Source organism: Canis lupus, chromosome 25, assembly GCF_011100685.1.
Source record: "Canis lupus familiaris isolate Mischka breed German Shepherd chromosome 25, alternate assembly UU_Cfam_GSD_1.0, whole genome shotgun sequence".
In the NCBI taxonomy this organism is placed as follows: domain Eukaryota; kingdom Metazoa; phylum Chordata; class Mammalia; order Carnivora; family Canidae; genus Canis; species Canis lupus.
Window position 1 is genome coordinate 16,318,831 of NC_049246.1, and position 7,022 is coordinate 16,325,852.

The window sequence follows — 7,022 nt, forward strand, 5'->3', positions numbered from 1 at the left end:
TTGGGAGTTTTTTCCTTGTTGTTGTTAATATTATCACACATAGGTGTCACTGACGTGGCTAATTGATTGAACCAAGGTATTCATTATCTAGTGCAAAGTAGCACTTCAGCTTAGGAGGTAGCCACTTAAAATGGTAAACAGCTTTTGTATGCAGGCATCAAATGTGGCTGACCTGAGTGTCTGGCTCACATCTTTTCAGGAGGAGGCAGTCAAGCTGTCGGCCAGCACTGCAGTCATCCTGGGGCTCCACTGGGGTTGGAAGGTCCTGTCCTGGCCCCTCACATGTTCTAGCTCCATGCCCGTGCTCACTCCTGTGGGCCTTGTCCAAGCTTCCCTCACCATGTGGCAACTGGTCACTCCAAGTCAAGCAATCCAAATGGAGAGCAAGAGAACGCAAGAGAAGCAAGACAGAAGTCAGCTCCATGAAACCTAATCTTGGAAGTGACATGTCATTCCTCGTGCTATAGTCTTCCCATTAGAGGTGAGGCTCTAGGTATAACACACCCTAAAAGAAAAGACCTGCACATAGGTATGAGCAGGAGGAGGTGGGATCATGGGGGCCTAGGGAGACGCCCGTCACACCCAACTTCCATTCACAGCTCCCTTCCTTCAAAGCTACATCCTAACTGCGATGGGTTCTGGGTTAAAATTCCGGCTGTTGAGGGATCCCTGGGTGGCGCAGCGGTTTGGCGCCTGCCTTTGGCCCGGGGCGTGATCCTGGAGACCCGGGATCGAATCCCACGTCGGGCCCCCGGTGCATGGAGCCTGCTTCTCCCTCTGCCTATGTCTCTGCTTCTCTCTCTCTCTGTGTGACTATCATAAATAAATAGAAATTAACAAAAAAAAAAATTAAAAAAAAAAATTCCGGCTGTTGAGACATTAGCAGTAGCCTCCCTGTGTCCCTGAGAAGCTTTTGCTTTGCTGATTAAATCCCTTGCTCTTTCCCTTACTCTAGCTCCTCTTTCTGCTGACATGGTGGCTGAATATGCAGCAGCGACCTGGCAACCGTGAGAAAAAAAGACCAGAAAAATGAAATCATCATTGGCCTTGATGTCACTAAGCTGCTGAACAAACGCCAGCAGCCACTTACCTCTGGTCTGCTTGTTTGGTGAGAAAAGCTTCTATTTATTGAAGTCACTCTAATTCGATTTTCTGTTATTGAAGCAGAAAAGCCCTGCTGATTTATATGCTAGGAAACTGTCTTATGTTAGAAAACAACACTTAGGTATACAACGGGACTTTGCAGAGAAGTGAAGCACATGGGTTATAACTTTTATACAACCAGGAAATTTAAGTTCTAATTATTTATTGCAATAAATGTTTATATGGGCATTCTCTGCCCTTTTCTTCCTTGCTGGGCTCATAGGGTTATAATGCTCCCTTCACCTCTGAATGAATCTTCAGTCCACCCCTCTGTCTGACAAATGGATCCCACCCAACCTCCCAGAGCTGATGAACAGAAAAGAAAAGAAATATGGAATAAAACTGACTTAGCTGTCATGCTGGACAGATGTTTCCAATTCTTTGCTGCTTCCCATCCACAGGTGGAATCTTTGACCCAGCCCCTTGAATCCGGGCTAGTCTCGTGCCTTCTCCTGACCAAAGGGATGGGTGGAGGGCACAGTGTACCAACCTAAGGCAAACAGCAATCGTACAGGCCTGGTTGGATGCTGCACAAACCACATGCTTAAGGTAGTTCACAGTTTCGGCATTAAACAATACCACATGTCTTTCAATAATGTCACAGCTCTGTAGAGCTGGATTTCTACTGTTGGTGTGATGAAAAAACAAGCACAGTATGAAAATCAGTGTATAGAATGGCAGAGTCCAATATGAGTCTGAGGTCTGAATGGTTGTGGCAGTGCCCAGCAGGCAAGCCCATCCCATTAGCAACTGGCCATGGCTATTTAAGAGTGAAGTAAAAATGTTATTATTTCTTTTGATTTATGGGCAGCATTTGGCAAATGGCTACTTTCAGGACATAAATATTTATTACATTATTTGGACTGAACTACTTAACAAACAGAACTGTTGGGTATTTCTTTTGGTTCAGGAATGTGTTCTGAAAAAAAAAAGAACAAAACTACTAAGACACTAAGGTGCTGCAAATCAAGAAAGTTTATAAACCTCTACATTAATGAATGAGGATATAAGGATGGCAGCCTTTTATTCGTGAGATCAAGTCATTACATATGGCAAAAAAGGAATCTCAAAGAAATGTTTTTAAAATCATCTAATCAACTTCCTCTTCTATCAATACCCAAACAGAATCTTGTACAGCCCAGGTGCTTGATAAGTGTTTCTTAAAGAAATGCTTTAGTTGAACAGATCATTAGAAATCTATAATTATCAAAGACAGCCAAATACTCATTTTTCTGACAACACAGTGCTTGAGTATTTAAGTGCTTAGGGCTATGTTCTCCCTTACTCCTTCTCTGTAAAACCCACATCGACTCAACTTGCTTGAATTCAATTCCTAGTGTCAAATCTCAGCCAAAGATGTTGAAAGCTGTGAATCGTGCCGTAAAGCTCTTGGGAAGACATCTTCGCATATTGTTTCTGAAATGCCCAAGGTTTACGAGTCGTATGTAAAATGCCCTGACCCTCAAGCCCTTCTGTCTTCTGGTTCTGTTGTTCAATATTACCCATCAGGGACACCTGGGTGGCTCAGTCAGCATTTGCCTTCTGGCCGGGTCATGATCTCAGGGTCCTGGGATCAAGCCACACATCCACACATTGGGCTCTCTGCTCATCAGGGAGCCTGCTTCTTCCTCTCCCTCTGCCTACCACTCTGTCTACTTGTGTTATCTCTCTCTCTCTCTCTCTGTCTCTCTCTCTCTCTGTCAAATAAATAAATAAAATCTTTAAAATAAAAAGATATCCATCAAAGCTTATCAGAATTTCAAACCCAAATGATTTTGTTCCATAGGTAAAAGGAAACACATACTTGGGTGAAACTGATTCCACTCTATATCTAAAAATTTTACCTAAATTGATTACCCAGGAGTTCATTCTATCACATGTGTCTCTATTTACTATCATTATGATATTGCACGTATTACACAACTGCTGTCCATTTTCCATCTTGATTGTTCCTTGTGACATGGAGAAAGTGAAAGAACTCTGACCTAACAATCAGTAAGGGCAGCATGGCACATATTTTTTGGATGAGTCAAAAAAGTACATACAGTTTCTGAATCTGACACTTAATCCTGTTCACAGGCTTTCCTCACTCATCCATCGAAACCTGTCCCAAGGAATCGAAAACACCCTCGAGGAAACAGGTAAGTCCAATGCTATTTACTCCCACAGTTAAGCTCCTATAGAGGACTTGAGATGTCTAATTTTTCAGGGATGCTCCTAACCCATCACCCATCACCTAGGCACACCTTCTCTGTGACATTTTGTGGGACTTTCTATGGCATCTATCTGGTGGCTTTGACATCGAATTCAGAACCCAACACTAGGTTATCCCAACAAACTTCAGTTCTCCCATTCCATTCATCCAGCCAGTCCAGTTCTATCTGGTCATCACTCATGGAGAAGCTAAATGCTACATCTTTACTTCCTTACTTCTATCATGCAAGCTCCTAAAAGCCCATTTCCTTTGGCTTTCTCCCCAGACTGTTTGAAAGATGTCAATTATTTTAACTCTACCACATTTACTCGTGAAGCATTTAACCCACTCTGAAAGTGTTCTGAATTTGGCCTCGGCCTGCGCACACATTAAATATGTAATTCATGTAGTCTTAGTAATCTGGTGTTTATTATCCAATTGTAGGTGCATCTTCTACCACTTAACCTATCAATTTTTGATTCCCTTTTCCACAGAAAAGGGAGGTGAAAAACTGATTTTTTTATTGGCTTAATGAATACTTTTCAGAAAATAAATAAATAAATAAATAAATAAATAAATAAATAAATACTTTTCAGTACTGTTAACCACAATGACAAGACAGTATAAATTCTGATTGAGCTCTCTACATTAAAAAAGGGGGAGAGGGATGGCAATTGGGGAAACTATCCAAATAACTAAGGATGAAAATTCTGCACCATGGAGTGCACAAATTTGCCATCCAAACACATTTTAACAAAACACTTTGATCCAACTATCTGACTATTCACAGGTGGTGCTGGCATCCATAAACTACCAGTAAAATAATTTAAATATTTTACTTTTGACCCTTTCTCTTGGCATTCTGACTTTTCTTCCCATTTGAAACGAGTGGATTTTTGTGGCCCCTTCTGCTTTCCGTTCCTCATTCCGCCTCCCTCTCTTTCCCATAATGAGATGGAGAGTGAGCTGGGAGTTCTACACACTTCTCCAAATGGCTCAGTCTTAACTCCAGCAGGTCCTGGACTTCACCTGTGTGGCTTTGATCTTGACCTGATTTCTCTGAAGTAGAGGAAAAAATTTTTGTTTCTGACAATGGAGATTTGAACTGCATGAAAATAATATGTCTCAGAAGTTCTTGCTCAAAAAAGTGCTATAAAGATGCTTTTTTTTACATAAGTGGAGGTCTTACCCTATGTATTTTGTATGTACTCTTCACATACCTCCTATGCTGCCCTAATCTGTGTTCATACTCATCAAATTCTCTACCTCCTTGCTTTTGAAATCTAGCGGCCCTTGACAAAATTCTTTCTACTCAGATTATAAGGTTCCTTGAAAAAATATCAGCATCTATCCGAACCTTCTTGGCACCTGGGTGCCGGCTTAGGGAGGGTGGGGGCAGGTGGACATTTCCTTTGCTTCTCTCTCCTCTCCAGGCCCAGCCCCCAGGCCAGTTGTCCCTCTGAGAGTTGTACTTCCCAGTGGCCATGCATGCTGGGACAGCCATCCCGAAATACAAAGAGAAAAACCCATGTCTCTGGGCAGGGGAAACAGGAAAAGAGATCCCTATGGTTTGAAGAACTTGGGGAAAATGCTCATTACTTTTTTTTTCCTTTTTCCTTTCTTTCTTCACTGTGCTGAGGGCAGCCTGAGACAACTCAATCTGAGGAAGGACAAGGCAAAAGATTTGAAGGGAACTGGAATTTCTGGACATAAACTGACAAAACACCCTGAAAGTCCAAGAGTGTGGAGAAACCCCTGGGAGGGAAGGGCTATTAAAAGTGTCCCCAAAGAGAACCTGGGTGGCTCACTCTTGAGCATCTGCCTTTGGCTCAGGTCATGATGCCAGGGTCCTGGGATCGAGTCCCCCATCAAGCTCCCCAGGGGGAGCCTGCTTCTCCCTATGCTGTGTCTCTGCCTTTCTCTTTCTGTATCTCTCATGAATAAATAAATAAAATCTTTTAAAAATAATAAAAATAATAAAATAAATAAAAGCATCTCCAAATCCTGTGCATGATCCAACAGCTACCCCAGGCTCCTCCAAGCCATATGCACACAGAGCAGACTCCTCAATGCATAGCAAATGCTTTAAAAGCCAAGTACAATACAAGCCACCACCCAGATCCCAGACTAACCCCTGAGGGGAGCCGGCATGGGGTAAACCCAAATACCACAGAAAAGGTTTTGCAAACTGAACCAGTGTTTGAACCAAAGCCCAAGGAAGGTGAGACAAAACTTGTGGTCTCAACTGAAAGGGGCTGATTGCCTGCTAAAATAAATAATCAACAATCTCCAAAAGATATAAGTAACCAGAGTCTCACAGCACAATATTCAAATGCCCAGGAAGTGCTCCAAAATCATTCAGCATCCAAAAAAACAGAAAAAGCTGACAAATTCCTAGCAGGGAAAAAAAAAATCAGTGAAAACAAAAAACAATCAACAGATGCCCAGATGTTGGAATTATCAGACAAAGGTGTTAAAGCAGCTGTTATAATCATCTCCATGAGGTAAAAATGCATAGTCTTGAAATGAGGAAAAAAATAGAAAACCTCAGAAGGAAGTAGAAATTATATTTTTTTTTAAAAAAGGAAAATTCCAAACTAAAAAATAAAATATTTGAATAAACAACTCATAGGCTGGGTTTAATGGCAGAATGGAAATGACAGAGAAAAGGGTGAACTTGAGGATAGATTAATAGAAATAAAACAGAAAAAAGCTGGAAAAAAATAGACAGAGTATCAGGGTTCTGGGAGGGGCCTCCCAGATATTTTTTCCAAGTACATGAAAATCCCTGTTCACACAAAAACCTGTATGCCAATGTTTACAGCAGCTATATTCATAATCACCCCAAACCAGAAACAAACCATCTGTGCCTCCGCTGGGGAGTAGATAGGTGTGCCGTGGATCCTGCCTGCAACAGAATACTCAGCAATGAAAAGGAACAAATAGTGAAGTCACAACCACTTTGATGAATTTCAAATGCCTTTAGTCTAGGAGAAAAAAGCCAGACTGAAAGGCTAGATGCTCTATGACTCCATCTATATGACATTTGAGAAAATATAAAATTATAGGAATAAAGAATAAGTCAGAGATCGCTAGGGGTTTGGGATGGGAGAAATGGCTTCCTAAAAGCATATATAAAGGAATTTAAGGGGTGAGAGAATTGTCCTCTCTTTTGACTCATGGTGGTTACACACCTCTGTAAATTTGTCAAAACTAATAGAGTTGTTACATATATATTGCATGTATATGAAAATTTTCTTATAGGAATTGGTTCATGCAATTATGAAGGCTGAGAAGGCCCATGATCTACCACCCACAAGCTGGAGATCCAAAATGGCAGGGATTAATTCAGCCTGAGTCCAAAGATTTGAGAACCAGGAATGCTGAGAACAGGAAAAGATGGATATCTTAGCCCAAGTATTCAAGCATGAAGGACAGAATTCTTCCTTCCTCAATTTTTTTGTTCTACTTGTACCCTCAAGGGACTGGATGATGCCCACTCACATTGAGGAAGGTAATCTGCTTTACCAAATTCACCAATTTAAAGGTTAATTTCATTTGGAAATACCTTCACAGAACACCCAGAAATTAATGGTTAGCCAAATTCTGGGCACCCTATGATCCAGTTAGGTTGACACATAAAATTAATCATCACAACTATACACCAAAAAAAAATGAACTTTAC